Here is a 26,831-nt window from a genome sequence, read left to right as displayed (position 1 = left end):
CTTTATAACAATTGAACAACTCCTCATTTCCCCCTCACCCCAGCCCCTGGTAACTCAGTTGATTCTCTCCTTCTATGAGTTTGATGATTTTAGGTACCTCACTTAAGCAGAACCATTTGTCCTTCTGTGACTGGCTTATTTCACTTAACATAATGTCCTTCAAGTCCATCATATTGTTGCAAATGGCAGGATTTCCTCTTTTAAGGCTGAATAATATTCCATTGTGTGTGTGTGTCCGTGTGTGTGTTTGTGTATGAATCACATTTTCTTTCTTCGCTTATCTTTGATGGACGTTTGGGTTGTTTCCATATCTTGGCTGTTGTGAGTAGTGCTGCAAGTAACATGAGAATGCAGACATCTCTTAGAGATCCTGATTTCCATTCTTTTGAATACATACCCAGAAATGAGATTGCTGGATTATATGGTAGTTCTACTTTTAATTTTTTTAGAAACTTCCATACTATTTTCTAAAGTGGCTATACCATTTTACATTCCCACCAACAGTGTACAAGGGTTTGATTTCTTCACATGCTAGCCAACACTTAATTATGCTTTTTTAAAATTATAACCTTCCTAACTGGTGTGAAATGATATCTCACTGTGGTTTTGATTTTCATTTTCTTGATAATTAGTGATGTTGAGCATCTTCTTGATAATTAGTGATGTTGAGCATCTTTTCATACCTTTTGGCCATTCGAAGGAAAGATCTTCAGGAAGAATAAGATAGGAGCAATCAGGGTGTTGCAAGTCTTGATTACACACAGATGTTAATCATGTATCATAAGCACGCCAATCATCATATTCCAAACTGCCCTCCAAGAAAAAGACACGTAAGGATTACCCTACTTATTATGTTTGTGTGATAATTAATTATTCTCCTCCTAATGGACATAAAAATTGTTCCCCATTTGTTGCTATGAGTAATAGGACTGAAATCAACATCTCTGAACATGAAATCTTAGACAAATGTGCATGCTTTCTCACAGGAAAGAAATAGAAAAGTGCAAACTTGATTAAAGTGGGCAGAGTGTTAAGACTGAAATTTTTTACAAATATTGCTGAACTTCTGTTCCAAAGATGCCATACCAAGTTACAGTCTTTCAGATTCACGTGTGTGAATGAATGCCTTACATTCTCACAGGCATTTTATTTCATCAGTCTTTTAAATTTTGGCCAAACTTTCAGATGAAAGATACTGTCTTGTTATTTTATTTCCTTATTTTCAAATAGGTTGAGTATAAAATTAAACTTTTACCCATATGGAGCTGGATTTCTGCATTAATGTCTTGAGTACCAGGATTCTTCTAGGCATACTTTACATTCTGAAATATCAAGAGATCCCTCCTTTACTTTGAAAAGCAAGGACTTGATGAGTATGATCGGTTGTTGGGCAAGAGAACCAGGCAGGACACCCTTAGCTAGTGAAGATCTGAGATCAGAGCAATTGCCAGAGTTCATGAGAGAGATCACATGAAAAACCTCATCTAGAGAGCCCATGGTAGGCTGGCAGTCAGCATTCTGGATTTAGAGTTCAGCATAAGGTAGAGAAAGGACTATAAGGAGAGAAGGTGGAGAATCTGGGTAGAGGGTCCAAGATAACTTCTGATAATAAGCTTGGGAAAACTCTCAATTACCACCAGCAGCTAGAAGTTGAGAGGTCTGGGTGGGCAGATCTACTGGATGAAAGGACTAGAGGCATGCCAAACACCTCACCTACCTTAGAATCCTCTGTGCCTACCATCAGGCAGAGTATAGGTAGCTTTTCTGTGTCACCCAGTGATGCTAGATGCTGGGAGAGCTACATCTCTTGGCTATTCCGGTGGTTCACTGCATCCCTGCCAGTGTTCCTGGCTGGGAGCTGTGTTGATGGCTGCTGGAATCTGATATTTTTACCCTGTGTACAGTGCCTCCTCCACTGAGTTTGGGGCAGTATGAGTGGGCAGGCTTGGGAAGTGATGACAGTTGAGACAGGCCAGGAAAACCAGTGAGTAGTGGAAGGGGACCTAAAACTGCAGAGAGGGAGAAATTGAGGGGAGATGTCCTGAGGCTAATTACCTCAATGATTCTGCAGATAAAGGGCTGAGTGTGGACATGTCTGGAAAAGATAATCTAGATGACATCCCCAGCTCATGGTTCCTGAGTTTTGTTTTTTTTTAAAAATTCTTTTCAGTTCTATTTCTTCTCAATAACTGTGTAAAATAGTTATACCTATTTCTTGATTTAACAATGGTGACATTGTGATTTATTTATTTTAAATGTTCAAAACAAATTTTAATTTTTTATACATAAAAATTTCATTCAGGGCTTCCCTGGTGGCGCAGTGGTTGAGAGTCCACCTGCCAATGCAGGGGACACGGGTTCGTGCCCCGGTCCAGGAAGATCCCACATGCCACGGAGCGGCTGGGCCTGTGAGCCATGGCCGCTGAGCCTGCGCGTCCGGAGCCTGTGCTCCGCAACGGGAGAGGCCACAACAGTGAGAGGCCCGCGTACAGATAAAAAAAAAAAAAATTTCATTCAAATCTGACCACACTAAATATTGGCAAACATCATGAACAATAAACAGGAAACATAAACACAAATGAATAATAAACACAGGAACACATTAAACATGAAAAAATGTGTTATTTTTCACCTATCAAAAACTAGAAAAATTAAAAAGCTAATTGTAATTATGTTACAGTATTCCCATGTATCCATATGACTGTTCTATTTTTTTGTGGTATCTTTGTCTAGTTTTCGTATCTGGGTGACAGTGGCCTCATAGAATGAGTTTGGGAGTGTTCCTTCCTCTGCAATTTTTTGGAATAGTTTCAGAAGGATAGGTGTTAATTCTTCCCTAAATGTTTGATAGAATTCACCTGTGAAGCCATCTGGTCCTGGACTATTGTTTGTTGGAAATTTTTAAATCACAGTTAAATTTCAGTACTTGTGATTGGTCTGTTCATATTTTCTATTCCTTCCTGGTTCAGTCTTGGGAGATTGTACCTTTCTAAGAATTTGTCCATTTCTTCTAGGTTGTCCATTTTATTGGCATATAGTGCTTGTAGTAGTCTCTTACAATCCTTTGTATTTCTGTGGTGTCCATTATAACTTCTCCTTTTTCACTTCTAATTTTATTGATTTCATCCCTCTCCCTTTTTTTTCTTGATGAGTCTGGCTAAAGGTTTATCAATTTTGTTTGTCTTTTCAAAGAACCAGCTTTTAGTTTCATTAGTCTTTTCTATTGTTTTCTTCATCTCTATATCATTTATTTCTGCTCTGATCTTTATGATTCTTTCCTTCTACTAATTTTGGGTTTTGTTTGTTTTTCTTTCTCTAGTTGCTTTAGGTGTAAGGTCAGGTTGTTTATTTGAGATTTTTCTTGTTCCCTGAGGTAAGACTGTATTGCTATAAACTTCCCTCTTAGAATGGCTTCTGCTGCATCCCATAGGTTTTTTTTTTTTTTCTTTTTTTCGCGTTATGCAGTCCTCTCACTGTTGTGGCCTCTCCCGTTGCGGAGCACAGGCTCTGGACACGCAGGCTCAGCAGCCATGGCTCATGGGCCCAGCCGCTCCATGGTATGTGGGATCTTCCCGGACTGGGGCACGAACCCGTGTCCCCTGCATCGGCAGGCGGACTCTCAACCACTGTGCCACCAGGGAAGCCCCCCATAGGTTTTTGATTGTCATGTTTTCATTTTCACTTGTCTCTAGGTATTTTTTTAATTTCCTCTTTGATTTCTTCAGTGATCCATTGACTGTTTAGTAACGTATTATTTAGCCTCCACATGTTTGTGATTTTTACAGTTTTTTTTTCTTGTAGTTGATTTCTAATCTCATAGCATTCTGGTCAGAAAAGATGCTTCATATGATTTCAATTTTGTTAAATTTACTGAGGCTTGCTTTATGGCCCAGCAAGTGATCTATCCTGGAGAATGTTCCATGTGCACTTTAGAAGAATATGTATTCTGCTACTTTTGGATGGAATGTTCTATAAATATCAATTAAGTCCATCTGGCCTAATGTGTCATTTAAGGCCTGTGTTTCCTTATTGATTTTCTGTCTGGATGATCTGTCCATTGACATAAGTGGGGTGTTAAAGTTCCCCACTATTACTGTGTTTCTGTCAATTTCTCCTTTTATGGCTGCACATCTGAAACCTCTTTAGAGGTGAGCATTGGCCTTTATTATTATTTTTAACAGAACACAGTGTATGGGCTAGAAATAGAATAATGAATATCACAGTAAATCACACATAGGCTAGTATTTTTCAAGAAACTTTTGAGATTGCGTATATTTATGCATATATACATGTACACACATATACACTCATATACACTCATACTCACACACACACACACAATTGGTAGCTGTTTCTGTGTGAGCACCCATGCAGAGACTTTGTAACCAAGAAGGTGACTTTGTTGGTGCAGTTACTTTTGATCAGTTGTAAAATGACTGCCCATTACAAAGGCAAACATGCTGAAAAAGGTCAACAAAGGTCAGGGACCACTTCCTTGTGATCTTCTGGAAAGCCTCTGAACACATGGAGCTGGTCTTCTGCCTTAACTTGGTGGAAATGGAATCTACCAAGCACTTCTATGGCCTTGTCAGAAAACTTCACGTCACTAATGATGGGAGTTTGAATGGTGGCAGGGATTGCCCAAGACCAGTCTCCTGATGACTCTCCTTGGCACATCTTCATGAAAGGCAACTGCCGTACTAAGAAGGAGATCTAGGAATTCTTGAATATAATGGGGGTGTAGACTGGGAGGAAACACTTCATCTATGAGAGCCCAGGAAGCTTATCACTAAAGATTTGTGCAGGAAAAGTAACTGAAGTGCCAACAGGTAGCCAACAGAGATCCTCCATGCTATGAATTCCTGTGAGGTCCAAGAGCCCATGCTGAAACCAGCAAGATGAACGTCCTGCAGGTTTGGGCAAGGTCACTTATACAATACACAGTTCCTTCCCACACCAGTATGAGGAAGCTTTTAGAAATGAGGAAGAGAGAGCCTGAGCAAGTTGTAGCAAGGGTTAGCACTACTGCCATGGACAGCACATGTTCTAGGGTCATGTCCAGTTTCTTCTCCTACCCACAATGAGTCTGAACTGCTTTCTTTAACTTGTGGTTGAAGAGAGCAGACAATGTTCCAACTAGTGGAGAACTGGTACTGGGCTGGAGGAAACACAGCATATCGTTTTGTCTTTCTGTTTTATGTGGTAATTTGGAGATTTCCCTTCCTTCTTTCCTTCTTTTTTTAAATAATTTTTTCACTCTTTCTTAATTTCGTTCATTCTTTCTAATTAATTTCTAAATGTGTCTTTTAATAGAAGATTTAAATAGCTTCAGAATATAAGTTTATTAATCAAATCTTTGGTTATATAGTTATTGCTACGTATCAGGTTTAAGAGTGGGAGCTATGTAATTTGGAAAACAAATTGGTAAATCTTCCATCTTATTTTATGATATAGAATAGGATATCATGGCATTGAGTAGGTGTTTCTTTGGAAATATGAAAGAACTCAGTAGTAAAACTGTTGGGTTTAAGAAATAGGTAATGTGAAGATGGTTGACTGATGGCTTTCCTAATACATTCAGTCCATCATTTTCTAAAATTAAAAGATGCATACATGAATTTACTTAACTAATCCAAGAATGTAGGAGAAATTAAAACTTAAATTAGCACGTTCATTGACTCATTTATTCTCTAAACATTAACTGAACATGTGCTCTTTGGAAAACACCTTGATATTCTTGGGGATGTTAGGGATTTTGTGTCTAGGAGCAGTTAGAAGTTATATCATGTTAGCCCAATTAAAAAGGAGTGAAGGGGTGGGAGCCCAGGTGAGAGCTGTTAGGTGTAAAAGCCCTGAGGCAAATCCATTTGGACATTTGGGAAACTGCAGTTTTTCAGTGGAAAGGAAGTTTTAAGCTTAGCTATATGGTGGGTGAGGTAAGGATATGGGAGACCCTCAGACAGTATGTCTCAAAGTTGAGAGACTAAAGCCTAAAATGTAAAATGGCTCTTAGCAGTTACTCTTTAATCCTGGATAAATTAGAAAGAAACTTTCCACTGGGGGAGGCACGGTAGGTGTTTCAAGTACTAGTCCCAGTGCATTTGATCACAGCCTGCAAAGTAACTGTTTTACATTCTCAACTACAAACACATGCTATCTTCCATAAAAAAGGAAGGATGACTCACAAGATGGAGGTGATAACCAGAGGAATTTTTCCCAGGCTTTGAAATCTAATCAAGGAACTGAAACATTTGTCCATTGGTATTTCAGAACTGATACTGTCCAGTGACTCTTATACTTCCCATTTTCTTGTTTCTAAACAGGAATGTCTATAGATGTTACCCTACTGCTATCTCTCCATTGTACATTGGATTTGTCAGGACAGATGACTTGTCTCTTTATCTTATATGTCCATAAATAGAGATTTATTGTGCCCAGCTGGTTTGCTTAATAAACTTCCCCCCAAGAGCCTCATCATCTGCAGTTGGACCTGATTTAGATGATGAGACTTGGATTTTAAGTTGATTTTGTAATGAGGCAAGACTTCTGGGGATCTTGGGTGAGGGTGAATGAATTCTGTGTAAGGTGGGGACTTGAAATATTGAGGCCTGGAGGGTAAACTGTGGCAGACAGAACCTCAGGGGGCCCCCGTGATCCCCACCTCCTGGTGGTCATGCTTTTGTGTATTCATTGTGGGTAGGGCCTGTGACTTGCTTCTAACCAATATATTATGACAAAGGTGATGAGATGTCACCCCTATGATGACATTATATTATATGTGTTTTGGAAATAATTAGAAACAAACCATCCTGCTGACTCAAAAATGCCTCTCTACAAGCTGTGTGTAAAATATAAAACAAATCTAGACTATTAAGGAGAGATCTTTCTTGAAAAAGGATTATTACAAGGGTAGAAAGGGACTTCTGAAACAGGGCGAGGGCACCTATTGCAATAGAGAAAAGCTGTGACCATAAGATCTGCAAGGATCTCAAGCATTAGGCAAAAAGGGATTCTCTTTTGTAGACAGGAGTAAACAATGCTAGAAAGAACTGGGTGTGGGGAAAGGGGATGAAGGGGTAGTGTGATTGGATACTAAATCAGAGAATGTTTTACCCTGAGGACAGCTGATTCTCAAGAGGGGTTGTATGCTAGCTCTGGTGAGAGGAGGCCAAAATTCAGGGGCCTGGAGGAAGAAAAGAAGCTTAACCAAAGTTTGGCTAACAAGCATTTTGTTTCAACTGATCATTTATGAGACAAAAAGTGGTATTTTTGAGGATCTGTATCTGGCCTTGTCATAGGTAAACAAAGGAAAATCCATGAGTCTTATTTAAATTATATGAGGAAGAATGGTTCTTTGAGGTAAGCTATTTCCTGGAACACAAAGTGGGGGGGAATCTCGTAACCTACACTGTTTTCCAGAATCACAGGGCTCAGGTAAAATTGAATGTTATACAGGAAAGAAAATAATTTTATCATTAAATAAGCATTAAACTGTGATATGATGTGCATCACAGGCAAGCAACTAAAGAGATAGCAAAGTTAACAAGAAATCTCACCTTTTTATACAGCCAAGCAGATACAACCCGTTACATCCATGTTCTCAAGATAAAATATAGCTAGTCCTCAAGTAAGAGGACTTGGTATCACCATTTGTCAGACACAATTCTTCCTAAATGCACATGGTAATTGGGGTGGCCCTCTGTGTTAGACTTTATCCAAAGGAAAACATTCCTGGGTTATAAAATTGGCAAGAATATTTAAAAGAGAAAGGTTTTATATTTACAAGTTTTCTAAAGTAAATGCTCTAAAAATAAAGGAAGTCACATTCCTTTTTTTGGACACCAAAAGAATTAAAATTTTTCATTTGTATTTATCTTTACAGTACCCTCCCTTTGTTGCTGCAAAATAGTTCACACTACTGTTTTAAAATTTATTTCCACTGCCATTTCTACCTTTCTCTGGGCAAATTACAGCCATCTAAATAACCAACAAGTCTGTGGTAAATTACAAAGCAATGCAAGTACAGAAATAAAGTAGGATGGGTTGAAAAATTCAGTACATTATTTGCCTTGGGGAGAAAACCTTTAAATATATCAGACCAATGGTGAATGGTTAAAGCAAATTCTTGATTAGCAATGTGCAAAAGTTCTTCATCGTACATTAATTTTACAAACTGTTGTGATGCTTTATTGCTCAAACTTCCAAATGAGTAACTATTTGAGTATTATTTAGTAGTCCCTTATAAAATATTATAGTACCCAATCCAAGCCTAAGGGAGAGCATAACTCTAGAGTCTGATCATCTAAAATTTTAACTAGGAGTTTTTCTTACATGGGCCAATAAATTTCTCCTGAGTTTCCCTTAATTACATAAGTAACATAACATTTACATAATGACTTAAAGTTCTTTCAATAAGTGCTCCATCTCACCAAATAATTTTTCCCAGATGTGAAACACAAAGACAGTTGGCCATTATCTAGTATCAATATCTTATTACAAGGCACCTATTGAAGGGTAGAGTTTGAACTTGCAGTGTTTAATGTACATGACTCTAATTGTTTTAAGGCTTGAGGACAAACCCAAGCTCTTTTTTGGCATCGGTCCAAATCAGTAATTCTATTATTATAGCAGTCAATTAAACCTCCACAAATAATGACCTTGTTTATCTCTATATATTGGGACTGGAGAGGACCTGCATCCCAAGGTTAATGGAGTGACACTAGACCTGTCCTCTGAAGTCTCTATCTGTAAATAACAGATTTCTTTGTCTATTAGTTAGATGCTTTGCTTTTTTATACCATCTTTCTGTCTCTTTTGGGATAGTCATAGTCCCAATACCTAATTGTTGCCTTAAATATGAATAGTTCTGTAATTTTGAACAAGTGATTATACAATATCTTGGAGTGAGTGTCTCTGAGAGCTTTGTGGGATTGTTGTTGTTCCAGCATGAAACAGTCCAAGCAGTATATTTCCATATTTTAACAAGAAACCTGTTTTTTTTCCTAGTAAAACATGATTCTTAAAGTATTTGATAGCCACTACTGTGAACAGGACAGCAAGGTGGTCTGTGAGAATAGTAAGTTTGCTAGAATGCCTCCTTTCAGTTGAATTAAGTATCAACTTCAGTTACTCTAGAAAACTTAAGTTTCAAATCCTCTAGGGAATTACACTCCTAGTCCTTCTGTGGTGCTGGCTTCACATGGGAAGTATGAATCTGAGTTTATCCTTTTTAGATTCCACATATAAGTGATATAATACAGTATTTGCCTTTCTCTGACTTATTTTACTTAACATAGTGTCCCCAACGTCCATCCAAGTTGTTGCAAATGATAGAATTTCCTTCATTCTCATGGCTGAATAATATTCCATTGTATATATGTACTACATCTTCTTTATCTATTCATCCGTGATGGACACTTAGGTTGTTTCTATACCTTGGCTATTGTGAATAATGCTGCAATAAACACAGGAGTGCAGACATCTTTTCAATATCCTGTTTTCATTTCCTTTAGATATATATCCAGAAGTGGGATTGCTGTATGAGATGGTAGTTCTATTTTATTAGAAAAGAACAAGAATAGCCAAAGCAATCTTAAGAAAGAAGAACAAAGCCAGAGGCATTACACTTCTGAATTTCTAACTATAATACAAAGCTATAGTCATCAAAACAGTATGGTATTGGCATAAGAATAGAAACATAGACCAATGGAACAGAATCAAGAGCCCTGAAATAAACCCCCACATATATGATTAACTAACATTTGACAAGGGTGCCAAGAATACCCAATGGGGGAAAGGAATGTCTCTGCAAAAAAAAGTGTTGGGAAAACTGGATAACTACATGCAGAGGAATGAGGGTGGACCCCTATTTTATACCACTCACAAAAATGAACTCAAAAGGGAGTAAAAACTTAAATTTAAAACCTGAAACTGTAAAACTCCTGGAAGAAAACAGGGCTCCTTGACATTGATCTACGCAGTGATTTCCTGGATATGACAGCAAAGCACAAGCAACAAAAGCAAAAATGAATGAGACTGCCATGTTTGAAGAGCAAATTTTACAGCTCTATCAGCAAAATTATTACCTTTAGAAACTTCATCCTTCTGCCCTGTGTGAGTTCTACCATGAATTACTGATACCTGAGCGGGCAGTTGTAAAGCCTTTAACAAATCAGCTATAACTTTTCCATGAGAAAATTTAGTTCTTATCGAAGTAAAAAATCCCCTATTTTTCCAAATTTACCCTGTGGCATGGCAGAACCAAATATTGATTAGTAGCATATGTATCCATTTTAAGTCTAGGACCAAGAATTGTAGCTCTAGGAACTGTTATCTCGTCTGCTTGTGCAGACCTAACTCTGGACAAAACATGGGCTTCCAAGATTTCATTTCACCACCCCACAGGAAGCCTTAAGTCAGCCACTTTTTTTTTTTTTTTGCGGTACACGGGCCTCTCACTGTTGTGGCCTCTCCCGTTGCGGAGCACAGGCTCCGGACGCACAGGCTCAGCGGCCATGGCTCACGGGCCGAGCCGCCCCGCGGCATGTGGGATCCTCCCGGACCGGGGCACGAACCCGTGTCCCCTGCATCGGCAGGCGGACTCTCAACCGCTGCGCCACCAGGGAAGCCCAAGTCAGCCACTTTTATCTCAAGTACATGACCCAGCAGTAAACATTATCAAATCTGCATTTTAAACAGAAATGTCAAATAAATCATGCCAGGTTTTTCAAAATTTAGACTCCAAAGCTGTGGGGAGAGAGAGGCTGTAGCCAATTTCAATTATTCAAAAGCCTCTTCAGACTCTAGGGACAAAAACCTGAGGATCTAGAGAACAACGTGCAACTGCTGTGCCAGAAGTTATGACTGCCCTGTAAAAACCTAGAATCCACTGTCTACAATTGCAAAATTGGCTGGCTTCTCGATTTTAACACTTTGCCACTTTCAGCTGACAACAGATGTTGTATTCTCCCTCAGTTCGGTAATACTGCACTTTGCCTAGGGCGGCCTTATGGCCCTGTGAAGAGAGGAATTGTAACAAAGTTTCAGCTTTGTACTGCTCTTTAGTTTCTGAATCTACCAGCAAATCATCTACATATTGCATGATTGTCCCTCTACTAGTGGCACAAATTTCTCTACATTTTCCTGTAAATGACTAGAGAAAACAGTAGGAGAGTCCCCAGAGCTCTGAGGAATCCTTTGCCATAAATACTGTACTCTTTTGTAAGCAAACACAAACAAGAATATAGATTTGTGTGCTAGAGGAACAGAGAGGGAGAAAAAAAAATCAGGATGCAGATCAACTACAGAGAAAAAAACACTACAGATATTGGTACTGAAGTCACAAGTGAGAACAGTCGGAGGCTTAGGGACTATAGGGGTTATTGGAACAACAGATTTACTTACTTCGCTAAGATCTTGTACAAAATGATGTAGTGGTCAAAGATCTTCATAAAATATACCTTCCTTCTTTACTGTAAGTATGGGAGTATTACAGGGCAAGTACTGTTTTCATTTTTTATTATCTCCCTTTTTCTCTAATTCTTTTATAACCAGTTTTATTCCTTAACAGTGAGCTCTCAACAAAGGATATTGTTTTATGCGTAGCCATGACATCCCTTTGGTGAGCTATTTTAATTGGTTCTATATCTCAAATTAAACCAGTATCATTATTCCCTAGGGCCCAAAGTGATGCATAGATTTGTTTTAGCTTGGGGTGCTTTTCCAGCATGGTATGACACTGCCACTTTCTGCCGTTCCCCATTTCATTCAGAAGGCACAATGAACCCAATCAGGTGCTTTTCTCCCCCTAGGGTACTCCACAGACATTCTGTCCAGTGTATAGAATGTGGTAACCTTTCATTTCCAAGGCATGTCTCTCTCCGGTGGGTTTACAGGAGGATCAAGAGAAACTAAGAAAAAAGAAAAGAAAAAGAAGAAAAAAAGAAGAAGAAAAACCAACAAAAAAAGAGAAAGTCAGAAAGGATTTTCCTTAGTCATAGGCCCTATCTGTATGGGAACCATGGATGAAAAGGGACAAGAAGAAGGCTGACCCAAAATACCAGAAATCTGTATTGATCTATCAACAAATAAAAAGCGAAAAATCCCCGAGGAAATTTCAGAATAAGTAGCACCAGTATCACCAATTCCCACCCCCAAGATTCCAATATCTGTCCATTTTTAGCCATCTTGCCAGTTATTCCCTAGTCTTCCTGGGCTTTCCTGATTCCCTGCTTCCTGCAACCTCTGCATTTGGAGTTTCTCTTTACAGTTCCTTTTCCAATGTCCCGGCTTCTTGTAAGAATGACATACAGTCTCCCTTCTTTACTCCCTTCACAAGTTGTCCAGAGTAGGGGTTATTCCTCTACTAAATAGTTTTAACTAAGCAGCTAACACAACAATTTTTAATTTTTTCTTTCCTTCTTTGTCTTTCTTTCGATTGTCAGAAAACAACATAGCTGCTGCTAAGATCTGAGTAACAATCTGTCCTTGTCATCCTACCTCCTTCTGCCTAACTTGAATGTGGATAGTCATCAAGAGAGCCCAGACAAGTGTGCTTAGGGCCAGAGAGTGATTTTGATCTGCCTTTGGCCCTGAGCCAAGAAATTTTGAGACCACCTTAGCAAATAGCCAACTGAAATCAGTTGGGGGGACTCACTGGTTTTCTGGTTACACCTCTGAAACTTCTCTCAGCTCACCTTTAGCAGAAAGGCTTCAAGCATGGCTATTAGCAACCCTTCTTGCAGGTCTTTAATGCCCTTGGTTCTTCCACACTTGTGGCAGGGGGGGCAGTGGCTTCCTTTGGCCACCATACACCTTGATGCGGTAGTTTTCTGGACTCTGACATGCTCGTTCCACCAAACTCGCCAAGCCAGCTAGTTGTAAAATTCCACACAGCAGCCAGTGCACATCCCCACGTGTGGGGCTGTGAACTGAAAACACACTGCAAAGTATTTCTAGGATACAGTGAAAAAAAGCCTTTAAATGAGTCACATCAGCTCGTTGGAAAGGCAAGCGAATTACCTTGGAGGCCTGGGCAGCTCCTCAATGCTGTCATCGGCATTGCTGGTGATCCGAATAGGAAGAGCTTGTTGTTCTCATACTGAAACAAGAAAAATGTAAATTATATGGTCTTTTGGCTAATCTTCCCATGTTGACCTTTATCAGCTTAACATCTTTTTTTGTTTGCTTTGTTTCAAGCGCCTAGTGGAATTACTCTCCATCCTGTTGCCTTCATATGGGGACAGAATCTTTTATCCACATTCTCAATTATTCCATGATCATGTTGCTTTATCATTTCTGCTTTCCTTCCTACCTACCTGGTGTGGGGATGATATGGGAATCTTGTAGGTGAACCTGGGCATGAAAACATGAAGTGGACTCAGGCTAAGGCATGAGGTACACAAACCTGTGTCCTCAAACAGGGCAGGTAATTCATTAGCAGTTAACAAACTTATGCCTTAGTCCCTCTGTGCAAGGAAATCACTAATGAAGGGAGCCACATATCCAAAAGATCACTGCCTCCTCCTCTCCAGAAACTGATTTGAGTTAGGGAAAGATAAAGAGAAGCAGGGGAGGGACTTCCCTGGTGGTCCGGTGGTTAAGAATCCACCTGTCAGTGCAGGGGACACAGGTTAAACCCCTGATTGGAGAACTAAGATCCCACATGCCACTAAGATCCCATGCGCTGCAACTACTGAGCCCACGTGCTCTGGAGCCTGTGCGCCACAACTAGAGAAAAGCCCACAGGCTGCAACTAGAGAAGCCCACGCACCACAACGAAGATCCCATGAACTGCAACGAAAGATCCTGCGTGCTGCAACTAAGACCTGACGCAGCCAAATAATAAAAACAAAAAAAGAGAGGGCTTCCCTGGTGGCGCAGTGGTTGAGAGTCCGCCTGCCAATGCAGGGGCCACGGGTTCGTGCCCCGGTCTGGGAGGATCCCACATGCCGCGGAGCAGCTGGGCCGTGAGCCATGGCTGCTGAGCCTGCGCATCCGGAGCCTGTGCTCCGCAACGGGAGAGGCCACAACAGTGAGAGGCCCGCGTACCACACACACACACAAAAAAAAAAAAAAAAAGAGAGAAGCAGGGGAGCAGAGAGAGTTGGGACATCAGGGAAAGGAGGAGGGTTCTGTGACAGAGACAGTGCCTATAATTCTCTAATTTCCTCCATTTTTCTCAGGTTTTCCTCCTGGCTATCCAACTTATATTTAATTTTCCTGTAGGAATGATATTAATCCCATAAATATTAATAATTCATTTGGTTGAGATGAGGCCCTTCTGAGAACCTCTGAAAATATGTTGCTTTATCCAAATTAAAGGAAGCATCCTCAGGCCACTGCAAGACTAGATTCTTACAGGTATACCATCTCTAATGTGACAGAGCTAGTACCTAGTAAAGAGAAAGAAGTGGCTTCCCATATTTTTCCATCATCAAAGCTGATGGTGATCCTGATGGGATTTTAGAGCCCATATTACCATGCATATTTTATAGTAAAATCTTGAATTTGACGAGGTTGGTTTTTCTGACAAATAATCCAAAAGGGCACAGAGCTAGAAGGAAGACTTTATCATTTAAATCTCTTACCTGACTGTTGTGTATCTACAGAACTTCTGCTGATTCACTTGATTCAGGAACTTACGGAAGTCTTGTCCTCATTGCCAGATTTCTTGGGGTAATTTATTAGAAACAAACTCTCCTGCCAACTAACAACTGCCTTTCTGCAAAATATAGGAAAGAAAAAAAACAGTTTTATTATTTAATAAGAATTAAACCAGAATGTGACACTCATCACAGGCAATCTGCTACAAAGATTGTGAAGACAGAAAGACAGCTCACCCTTTTATACCACCAAACAAATACAACCCATTACACCCATGTTCTCAAGAAGGATAACTGTTCCTCAAGTAAGAGGACCTGACAGCTCCATGTATTACACATACTTCATCCTAAATTTATCTGGTAATTGGGGCTGCCCTCTTTGTTAGATAATTGCCTTTATCCAAAGGAAAAATAAACTTATACCTTTGTGAAAGGAGGCAGTTTTTTTTACAACTTGGAGGCAGGTCAAAGTTAAACTCTTATGGAGTCTAGGAGATGGGGTGCTAACTTCCTTGATATTTATATTTCAAAGAGGTGGCTCCCAGTTACTTGAGAAAAACATTCCTGGGTTGTAAAACTGGCGAGAGGCTTATTTAGCTTTTAAAAGATTTACATAGATCTCAATGAGGCAGAGAAAGAATTTACAAGTTTTTTAAAGTACATGCTCTAAAAAACAGGGGAGTGGGGGGAGTTTCGTTTCTTTTTTGCCCTGGGGGAAAAAAAATTTCTTATTTTATTTTTATTGAGGTATAATTGACATATAACATTTTATTAGTTTCAGGTGTACAACATAATGATTTAATATTTCTACTTCTTCCTTATTTTAAATTTGTATTTGCCCTTATGTCTGTCAAAGGGGAGATGGTACTTCCCTGACTGTGGACATTATATAAAACTCCATTTTGCTAGCAGAAATGCTCTTGCTATGCTGGTGACCTTGAAGAAAAGATCTGTCATGTTGGACAGGTCTTTGGAGACCTATGGAAATGGCCAGTATGGAATGAGCCACGTGTCATGGAATTGTGTTTAGGAACTGAGGCTGGCCTCTAAGCAACAGCCAGCAACAACAACAAACCCAACATTTCTTAGCACCATTGCCAACAAAGTGAGTCAGCTGGGATTTTTCTCTAGTTGAGCCTTTAGATAAGAACATAGCTCAACTGACATGTTGATTGCAGCTAGGTGAGACTCTAAAGCAGAGACAACAGTTGAGTTCTACCTGGACTTCTTACACATAGAAACTGTGAGATAATAAATTTGTGTTCATTTATCATGTTAAATTGGCACTAATTTGCTATGTAGCAGCAGTAGAAAATGGATACAAGAAGAATACTCTACTATACTGACCTAGCTATTAACCCTTTCTTTTGGCCTTTCTTCATTCCTTACGTACCAAGTTTCCAAGCCTAAAGTGGTTACCTGGTAACAGTTAGAAAAAGGTTCATGAAATATTTGAGTAAGTAGGAGTTGTTCACTCCTGTCAGAGTTGAGGGTAGCTGGAAGGAAGTATGTAGAGCTGAAGTGAAGGCAGGCCTTGTTCTGGGCTGAGATGTACCTATGAGATAACCAGGTTAGTCCCCATCCTCCTCCAGTTCCCCTCAGCTTATGACCCTGTGGATTTATATCTGGGTGACTTATTCCACATTTCGGGATAGACTGTCAGCCTAAAGTCTTTCCCACTGGAGCTCCAAATACCATTCAGATGATGGAAAGTCCTCTTTTACACATTTGCAGGGCACAACCTGCCCTGAGTGGTGTTAGTTCACTTGCTAGAGAAGCAGGCTCTCACAATGAGATTGTGCAAAGCTGCCTGCCCGTTGTGGAATCAGGGTCACTCCCTGCTTCCCAACCTCTCTCCACTCAGAGTAGCCCTGACAACAACAAGGGAAAGAAATGTCTCCCTTGTACCATTAAGTACTCTAAACCCCAGTGTAAGCCTCTACAAAAGAGTCTCCCTGATAAAGAGCAGAATCTGCAGGATACCTCCACGTGGGCAAAAGAAAAAAAAAAAAAAGGGAGCGGGGGAGAGGCCCTGGCTCCCAATTTCCTCACCCCACAGCAGGAGCACTCATTCTGGTGGAGAAGAAGGTGAGACACTGCCCCCATCACAGGTGGACAAGCTGGGACTGCCTCTGAGTCACTAATGTCTTCTTGGTTCTCTTCAGTGTGTCTATAATCAGCACTATATCCCCTGGTCACTATGTCTATAACACTACTGTCCAGGTTATGCTTCCTCAAAGACTAGCGATTGACAGGTCAGTGGAGAGACTGGTGTAGAGGTAGATGGAATGAACAGATCATTGGCCCAGGTAGCTTTCTCCCAAGCCTGTGCTAAATCCCCATGCACTTTTCTTTGAAAGTGAAAGCCCGAGATGGTATCCAGGCCAACTAAGTGGGGGACAAGGGGATTGAAGGAGCTGCCATTTCTCAGAAGGAGCTGACATTTCTTCTTCTTCTTCAGCTCACATCATTTCCAGTCCTTCTGTTACTCAGTTGACTGATGTCCCCTTTTCCTTTCAGCCCTTTCCTTCCAGATGCCCTAGTTGAACAATGCTGTTATCTCTCTAGTTGATAGAAAATACAAAGTTTTTTTGCTCTCCTCAACTGGATGCAACTTTGAAAATTACCATAATATATATAAAAGAAGGTTTTTAGTAGTCTCCAAAATTGAATTTTGGGTCTAGTGTGAGGGAGTGTTCCAGTTGCATTATTTTTCAATTTGGATATACAGTTGTTCCATTATCACACCTTAGTAAAAAGAGTGTTCTTTCTCCGCTTCTCTGCAATGGCAGTTTTAATAATCAAAGGTCCATGTATAAGTGGGTGTTTTAGGACATTCTATTCAGTTCTGTTGGCCTATTTGCTTATATCGATACTTATAACACAAATTTTTAATTACTGTAATGTTTTTTAAAAAAGTAATTCTTAACATCTAGTAGAGTAAGTCCTCATATTTGTTTTCTTTATCAAGAGCATATTGACTCTTCTTGGCCATTTGCAAATAAATTTAAAGTTTAGAATAAGCTATCAAGCTTCACATACAAAACCTCTTGAATTTCTCTTGGGAGGACTGGGTATTACCATACACGACAGATTAAAATTGGGGAGAATTAACATGTTTACAATATTGAATGCTCCTCTCCATGAATATATGATAATTCCCTATTTAAGTTTTTGTTAATTTCTCTATTAATAGCTATATATTTAAAATTTTTTATTATATATATTTTTATATGAGGCATGTGTATTTTATTTAGTAATTTACAAGCTATATTTTGTTTAATTTCATGGTCACATGTTTGTTGCTGCAGAAACAAAACGCATGTTTACATATTAACTTTATACCCACCAACTTTTCAAAATAACTGTATTGATTTCATAGGTTGTTTTTATTTATTGTTCTTGTTTTCATAGATATCCTTTACTTTCAAAGATATCCTTTGCCTGGTAGCATAATTTCTTTTAACATGAATGAATAAGTTTTATAAAACACTATTCTGTATCAATTTAGATATGATTTTTCTCTCATTTAATCTGTCCACAAGGTATGCCAGCCGTGGATTTATTCTCCCTCAAATCGATTCCTCACTCTTCTGCTCTGCTCTTTAGTATAAAATGTCTGACTCTCATTTCTCATGCTCTGTGCTCTCCAACACCTGGATGCCAGCTCAGTTAAACCAAGGAGTGACAGCTGCAGAGTAGAGCCCAGGAGGATCAAAGTGCCCAGAATCCTTCACCTTCTTCCTCTCTGAAGCAGGTGGTTTCCCTTCGATGGCCACATTATCTCCGTGGCTTCAACTTACCTCAGTAACAACACTTTTTCTCTTTGTTCCTCTAGCCTAGAGGCGGGAATGCCTTTTTAAGTTGCGAAGTATTTTGCTCAATTCTCCCCAGTTGGCTTCTCAAGTAACCAATCTCCTACACTAAATTCTCCAAATTGTATAGAGCGATTTCTGTTTCCTGGATAACAGTTGACCAATTACAGATGACCAATTTTATTGATTTATTTTTTCATGTGAAAGCCTCCTTTCAGTCCTAAGAAAAACTTAACTCTGTCACATATGTGTGTATACACAAACACACAAATATATATTCAAAAACTCTAACAGTATAATGGAGAGATTTATTCAACTTTTAAAAATTTCAAGCACTACACATAAAGCTCTACAGTATAACCTGTGAGAAATAGTCCAAGTGGTACTCGAATATTATAGCCTTAAATACATTTACCAGAAAAAAAATTTTAAAACATTCAAATGATTCAAGAGCTATAGAAACAATAGCACATTACATTCAAATAATTAGAAGGTAGGAAATAATGAAGATAAATGCAGAAATGATGAATTAGAAGGTAGTAGAGCCAACTTAATGAAAGCCAGCTCTTTGAAAATATTTCCATAATACTTTCTGTAGTTATTATCAATTACAAAAGAAAGAAGTAGAAATAAGTGATATTAGTTCAATAAAATTCTATAAGATATACCTACAGAAGAGACTTAAAGGCTATAATAGAACACTATAAATACTTTTACCCTTACAACAGGATAACAAATGGTGGATAAGGAAAAAATTCTACCTAGAGAATTTTTTAGCTAATAATCACAAAGGAATGCTAGAGTTACCATTCTGCAGCCCCTAATGGATTAATGGCTGAGGGTGATGAACCTCAATGACTGGCAACATCACCACAAAGGAGATAACAGACATCATGTATCTCCTAATGGAAATGCACAGTGTCATCTTTGGAGTAATGTTACCAATAAATAAACCTTCATCTTCAAGTGTCTTTCTATTATTATTGAGGACAGTTGATGTTGAGTATCAGGTATATTGGGTTCATTATTCTATTCTCTGTGCCGTTGTCTGTTTAAGAATTTCAATAACATGATTTTATTACAAATAGCATGCCTCTAAATTTAAAAATCCAACTGACATGGAAGATTTTTTTAGCAAAATATAAATGACTAAATAGGTCCATAAAGAAACAAAAAACTTAATCTAACAATAAAAACTAAAACTGTAGTTAAAACCCATGGAACTCTCAAAATGTTCCTGGAAGCTTCTTATACCAAACGAAGGAGGAATCAATCAAAATTTTATGTAAACTCTTCCAAACCATACAAAAGATAGGAAATGACTCATCCACTCTAATGGGGTAGCGCTCCTTGATACAAAGACAAGGTAAGGATACCCTGAAAAAAGAACATGAGTCAAGCTCACTCATATAGAGACAAGTCTTAAATAACTTCATAGCACATGCAATGTAGCGGTGAATTAATAAGAAAAAATAGGCTGTGTCAAAGGAATGCAAAGAAGAAATCGCATTAGAAAACATGAATCAGAATTCACTATACTAACAGATAAGGGAGAAAAAGCATTTGATCAAGTGCAGGGGTAAAGTAAAAGCTTTGATAAAAATTCAACATAAATTAATGGTAATAACTTGTAGCAAACTTATAAGAATGGAATTCCCATATCACAGTCGTCAGCAAATATACATGTGAAATATTAGAAGCATTCCCAATAAAGTCTGGAAAAACACACAGATGTATGGTACCACAAACCTGTATGTGAATGTATAGCAGGACACAGCCAAGAACAAGAATAATTAAATATATGAATAATGAAAAGAAACAATAATAGTACCAATATGATTTTATAATTAAAATACCTAAAGTAATAGGCAAACACAATATTCAAATGTATAAGGAACATCAAAAACCTAGTATATTGAAAATCCCTACAGCAAAATCAGAAACCTGGTCACAGAAAATCAATAACTAACTAGAACACGTAAAGGACAATCCCATTCACAACAGCAACAATATCTAAAATGTACCTAAAATGAAACCTTACAAAACTGTACAAGATCTTTATGAAGACAACTATAAAAATTTACTGATAGAGTTAGAAAAAAAAATGTCCCAAATAGAGCAGTATAATATGTTTATTCAGGGGAACAGAATATTGTAAAGATGTCAATTCTCCTTAACTTATTTACAGTTTTACTGCTGCACCTGTAGCTTCCAAGATGACAACCAAACTCCAGGTGCGCTCTCCTGTGCCCCAAATCAACCCTGGAAAAACTAAAGAAGGAATAAACAAAAGGATATCATCATTAACAGTAAAACAATAATAAGCAACCCCTGAGGGTACTAAGTCTGTACTGAACAAGGGCTTGTGTGAGGGCAGCTGAGATAGGTCTAGGGAAGACAGGATCATTTGAAGCAAAGGTTTTAAAGTTTAGCCCTTGTTTCTCCCAGTGTGCCCTGGGTGGATGAATGTCCACTGCCTCACTGAACTTGAGGGAACCTGAGGCAGCTCCTCAGAGCCCACATGCCAGGACTATTGGGTTATTCCAGGACTATGGGATAATATCAGAACAGCACCAAAATCTGGTTGGTTGAGGTAATATGAGTCCAGAGATTGGCCTAATAACCACCTGAAACTTCTTCTGTTGGTGAAGACAGGGCTTTTTGTAATGGTCATCTTAATAGACTATACGGCAAGAATGGAAATAAAATAGTGAGAACACTTGATATCTCTTCTTTCAGCAAATTTCAAGTATATAATACATTATAATTAACAGGAGTCACCATGCTGTACAGTAAGTTTCCAGAACTTTTTCATCTTATAACTGAAAGCTGTACCCTTTGATCAGTATCTCTGCTTCTCTCTAACCCCCCAGGCTCTGGTAATCACGATTCTACTCTCTGTTACTAGGAGTTCAACTTTTGCTTTTTTAGATACCACATATAAGTTAGATCATGTGATATTTGTCTTCCTGTGTCCGGTTTATTTCACTTAGCATAATGTCCTCCTAGGTTCATCCATGTTGTTCAAAATGATGGGATTTCTCACCACACACACAAAAATGGTTAACTATGGGAGGAGATATGATAAATACTGTCGTTCTGGCAATCATTTCACATTGTACCCATATATCCAAACATCACATTTGATACAATATACATAAAAAGCAATTTTTATTTGTAAAAATATAAAGAAAATATTGAAATACAACAGCAAATATCACAGTAATTTCATATAACAAAAAAATTCATTCCACAAAATTTGATTAATGACACTGATATCATGCAAGAGAGGCCCCAGAGCTAAAGTTGGGAAAGGGAAGAAACCAGTTAGAATGCACATCATCAGAAAATCTACAAACAACAAATGCTGGAGAGGGTGTGGAGAAAAGGAAACCCTCTTGCACTGTTGCTGGGAATGTAAATTGATACAGCCACTATGGAGAACAGTATGGAGGTTCCTTAAAAAACTAAACATAGAATTACCATTTGACCCAGGAATCCCACTACTGGGCATATACCCAGAGAAAACCATAATTCAAAAAGACACACGCACCCCAATGTTCATTGCAGCACCATTTACAATAGCCAGATCATGGAAGCAACCTAAATGCCCATCGACAGACGAATGGATAAATAAGATGTGGTACATATAAATAATGAAATATTACTCAGCAATAAACAGGAACAAAACTGGGTCATTTGTAAACACATGGATGGATCTAGAGACGGTCATACAGAGTGAAGTAAGTCAGAAAGAGAAAACCAAATACCGTATATTAATGCATATATATGGAACCTAGAAAAATGGTGCAGATGAACCAGTTTGCAGGGCACAAATAAAGACAAAGATGTAGAGAAAAAACGTATGGACGCCAAGGGGGGAAATGGTGAGGGGTGGTGTGGTGGTTGTATGAATTGGGAGACTCTGATTGAAATATATACACCAACATGTATAAAATGGATAACTAATAAGAACCTGCTGTATAAAAAATAAATAAAATTCCAAAAAAAAAAAAAGGAAAAATTCCAAGATTCATAGAACTCAGTGCAACTTCCCTAACCGAAAACACTGAAACCCACAAGATTCTCACCTCCTACAACCATTTCCAGGAACCCTGAGGCAGAAGTGTCCAGATGAGATGTGCCTGCACTTCACACCAGCAGTCTAAGGGAGTTGATGTCTTTGATGTGAGGCCTTGGCCTCAGGTCAGCAGACGGGAGGTAGCCCAGCACCTACAGGGAGTCAAGAGAAGACACTGAGAGAGGATTGAGAGCAGCATCCACCACAGAAGAGGGGGCCCCAAAGAGCCCTCACTGTCAGTCTCGGGGGACCCAGGCATGGCTGTGAGGCTCAGGGCCCCAGATACTTCCGGCTGAGGGCGCCGACAGAAATGAGAGCCAAGGTGTAACGCCTGATGACTCAGCTCAGCAGAGGGAAAAGTCCCAGGACCTGCCAAGAGTCAATGGAAGGCCCTCGTGCCAGGCCTGCGGGAAGCCCCCCAGAACCACCACCCCCGGCCAACCCCCCCACCCCGTACCGCCCCGCCCTGGCCCGGCCCTGCCCCTGCTGTCCTCCTGGACCCCAGATGCACATGACCGGATGTGACGTCCTCCTAACCGCGCTGTGGGGGCGAGGACATTGTTGAGAGCTGCCGTCCAGCGAGGGTGAGCCGCGGGAGGAGTGCCACATCTCGTCAGGTGTCAAGGTGTGAGGTGACCCCAGTTAGAAGTGCGGGGACACGCCCCCGACACCCCCAATCCCCATTCCCTCCGAAAAGAGGCGGCCACACAGGCCCCGCCCACCCCGCCCCTGCTCTCGGCCCCAGAGGCTCGGGCCTGGCTGTTAGGCCCAAAGTCCATCCACTTCCCCGCGGGGTCTCGGGCAAGGAAGGCCTCGCTCTGAGGCTGGTGGACCCTGGCTCAGCTCAGTACAGGGAGCGCCCCAGGCCCTGTGGAGTGAAGGACGGGACCCTCGTGGGGACCGCAGGGCTCCACACCCCAGAATGGCGGCCACGCGGACCCCGCCCCTGACGTCGGCCTGGGAGCCTCCGGGCAGGTCTAAAGACTGAGGGGCTCCCTCAGTGCGAACGCGGACGGACGGACAGACGCGGGAGGCCCAGGGAGGAGGGGGCCTTGTCCTGAGGGGCTGGCCGCAGGTCAGCAGAGGGAGGATTTCCAGGGCACGGGAGGAGTCAGGGCGAGGACCGTCCTCCCCGTCACAAGGGCACCTCAGAACCCCTCCCCTGTTGTCAGCCGCTTCCTTCTGGCCACACACGGAGGAGGGAGGGCTGCTGTCTGAGAGGGGAGGTGCAGGCCAGCAGAAGGCGCGTCCCTAAGCACTCCCAAGAGTCAGCCCAAGCCCTTGAGTGAGGGCCAGTGGGGCCGCCAGCCACAGGGCCTCGACCTGTCTGCCGCACGCTGCAGGCCTGGTAAAACTCTGCCACGTGCGGCCGCGTGGTCACCCTCACCGCCTCCGAATGAGACTCAAGGAGGTGCCGGCACTGGTGCGAGCAGATGGCCCTCGGGGCAAGAGAGGAGCTCCAGGCTGCACCGGCCGTCCAGGGAGGACCCCCGAGTGAGGACTAAGGGAGTCACCCACCTCGAAGAGAAGGGACAAGAGAGAATATGGCCCGTCCCCTCCTGTCAACCCTTAGACTCCCAAGAAAGGACTGTCAGGCTGAGACTGCCCGTAATTTCCTCTGCCAGGTTCAGGCTGAGACTGCCCGTACTTTCCTCTGCCAGGTCTGAGGGAGATTAGAGCTTTGTTCTGAAGGGGCAGCCACCAGGCAGCAGAAGGGAGGGTCCCAGGACCCTTCGGTGGTGGGCTGAACGCTCCCTCCTTTCCTCCTCCTGGGTGTCATGGAAGATGGTGGTGTCAACTTCAGAGCAGCAGAGGGGAGGGGGTGGGGGGGTGGGGGAGTCTTGCCAACAACCATCATCCGGACTCTGAATGGGAACCGTGGGGACCTACCTCCCCTGCCAGCCCCCACTGTCACCCCCGTACCGCCCAGGCAGGGCTGGCTGGCTGTGCCCCAAGGCTCACTCTACCGTCCTCCACAGGGGTCTCAGGGGACAGGCTGAGCAGGAGAACAGGAGCCCTGTGGGTCCTCGGGCAGTGCCCTCCAGGACCCTGCAGAGGCGGCCTTGGTTAAAGCCAGGGAGGAATCTCCCCGCTGAAGGTGCTCACAGCATCTCCTTGTCCCTCCCCCAGGTGCCCTCGTTGCCTGCCTTCCTGCGCACACTCCCGCCTGCTGGCCCTGACCTGTGTCATCATGCCTCGGGGCCGGAAGAGCAAGCGCCATGGCCGCAAGAAACGCCACCAGGCCCAGGGGGAGACTCAGAGTCTCAAGGGTGCCCAGGCCACTGAGGCGGCGGCAGCAGCGGCGGCGGCGGCGGCAAAAGAGGTAGAAGAGTCACCCTCCTCCCCCGCTTCTGCTTCTCCGGGCACTCCCCCGAGCTCCCCTGCTGCTGGCACTCGCCAGGAGCCTCAGGGAGACCCAGCCACGAGCTCTCGTGATGAAGGGGTTTCATGCCCAGGATCTGAAGAGGGTGCCCAGAGCCAAGGTGAGAAAAGTGCAGGTACCTCCCAGGCAGCACCTTCCATTCGCAGCAGTTGCAGAGATCCTCTGACCAGGAAGGTCAGAAAGTTGGTGCAGTTCCTGCTGGAGAAGTACAAGACGAAGGAGCCCATCCTGCACGCAGCACTGCTGAAGGCTGTCAACAGGAAGTACGAGAAGCACTTCCCTGAGATCCTCAGCAGAGCCTCTGAGATCATGCAGGTGGTCTTTGGCCTCGAGCTGAAGGAAGTTGACCCCAGAAGTCACTCCTACGCCTTCATCAGCAATGTGGCCCTTCCCAGCGAGGGAAGTACAAGTGATGAGTCGGGGCTGCCCATGTCCGGTCTCCTGATGATTCTCCTGGGCCTGATCTTCAAGAAGGGCAACCGTGCCACCGAAGAGGAGATCTGGGAATTCCTCAGTGAGTTGGCTTTCTATGCTGGGATGAGGCACTTGATCTCTGGGGAGCCCAGGAGGCTCATCAGCAAAGATTTCGTGCAGCAGAAGTACCTGACATACCGCCAGGTGCCCAACAGCGATCCTCCGCGCTATGAGTTCCTGTGGGGCCCGAGAGCCCACGCTGAAACCAGCAAGATGAAAGTGCTGGAGTTTGTGGCGAAGATCATCGGTACCGTCCCCAGTGCCTTACCAGATCTCTATGAGGAGGCTCTGAAAGATGAGGAAGAGAGAGCCGCGGCCAGGGCTGCAGCTGTTGCAGAGGGCAGACCCCTTCCAGGGCCAAGGCCCGCAGCTCCTCCCACATGTAGCGGGGGAGGCCGCGGGCAGTTTGCTCACTTTGTTTTGGAAGAGAGCAGTCAGGCTCCTAAATAGTGCAGAGTAGTAGGGGTGGAGGGAACAAAGTATAGATCTTATTTATCTTCTTGTTTTAAACTAGTAACTTCTATATATTATTGATTGATTTAGGTTTTTTCCAATGTTTTTTTCTTGTAATAGATAGTGTGTTTTCTTAAGAATATGAATTCGTGAATGACATTGCTTGCATATTTACTGCTGTTTAAAGAGTTCTAAAGTTACAGTTTTGGTACATGTAAAAGGAATTCACGAACCATCTATATTTTCTGTATGATCCAGAAATAGAAAACATGGCACTGCAATAGACATTGTCATGGAAATGTGAAAGGCGACCACAGAAAATATTTAGAAACAAAAAGTGGAGAAAACAGAGAGTAAAAGCCATTTAACTCGTGGTTTGCCTTACTTCGTTTAAACTTTCTTTTGGTAGAAATAAAAGATACTTTGATTTAGCTCATTTGTGAGTATTTGTTTCTTTTGCCCTAGTGCACTGCATATTCTCTGCTACCTACTGGATTAAAAATAAACTCTGATGGGAGGGTGGTACTTTGGGGTTCATAATAATCATATCATAACTGCCATTCATCAAAAACCCAATATTGCTTAATGAGTATGCCACTGCTTTACATGTAGTACATAACATTCCAACATTCACGCAGGATAGGATTTAGCAGACTCCCTTCACAGGTGAATAACTTGCAGGTGTCTCAAGTTCACAAGACTGATTAAGTGACCTTGCTGGGTCTAGTCCCCTGGTCTGGAATAGTCTAGAGCCTACACTCTTCCACTCCTCCCAGCCTAAGCCAGACCTTACGTCTTTTAATTCATTTTTCTTCTCACCACTCCAAAATGTATCTCATGGGATAAAAGGGGCCCTGTTCCCAAAGCACTGTTTTGGAATACAGTAACAGTAACGCTGGATAAGTGAATGGTATGAATAAAAAGAAAAATTTTCAGTGACAATGGGGTCTTCTACATATGCAATGTCAGATACCCTGAAAAGATCAGCATCTCCTCATTTACTCTTCAAGTTTCTCAGGGAC

At 41.6% G+C, this 26,831-nt stretch overlaps 1 non-coding gene and 1 pseudogene across 1 annotated transcript; one reads left to right on the top strand and one right to left on the bottom strand.

Annotated features, from left to right (window-relative positions):
* Positions 1-718: 718 nt before the first annotated feature.
* Positions 719-852, bottom strand: LOC137217670 (U8 small nucleolar RNA). Its single transcript, XR_010940175.1, has one exon. It is a non-coding gene; the product is annotated as a U8 small nucleolar RNA (small nucleolar RNA).
* Positions 853-24,368: 23,516 nt separating this feature from the next.
* Positions 24,369-25,806, top strand: LOC137216986 (melanoma-associated antigen B4-like; annotated as a pseudogene).
* Positions 25,807-26,831: the final 1,025 nt, after the last annotated feature.

This window comes from Pseudorca crassidens, chromosome X (genome assembly GCF_039906515.1).
Source record: "Pseudorca crassidens isolate mPseCra1 chromosome X, mPseCra1.hap1, whole genome shotgun sequence".
In the NCBI taxonomy this organism is placed as follows: domain Eukaryota; kingdom Metazoa; phylum Chordata; class Mammalia; order Artiodactyla; family Delphinidae; genus Pseudorca; species Pseudorca crassidens.
The sequence above is the reverse complement of the archived record's forward strand: the minus strand, read 5'-3'. Positions and strand labels throughout refer to the sequence as shown.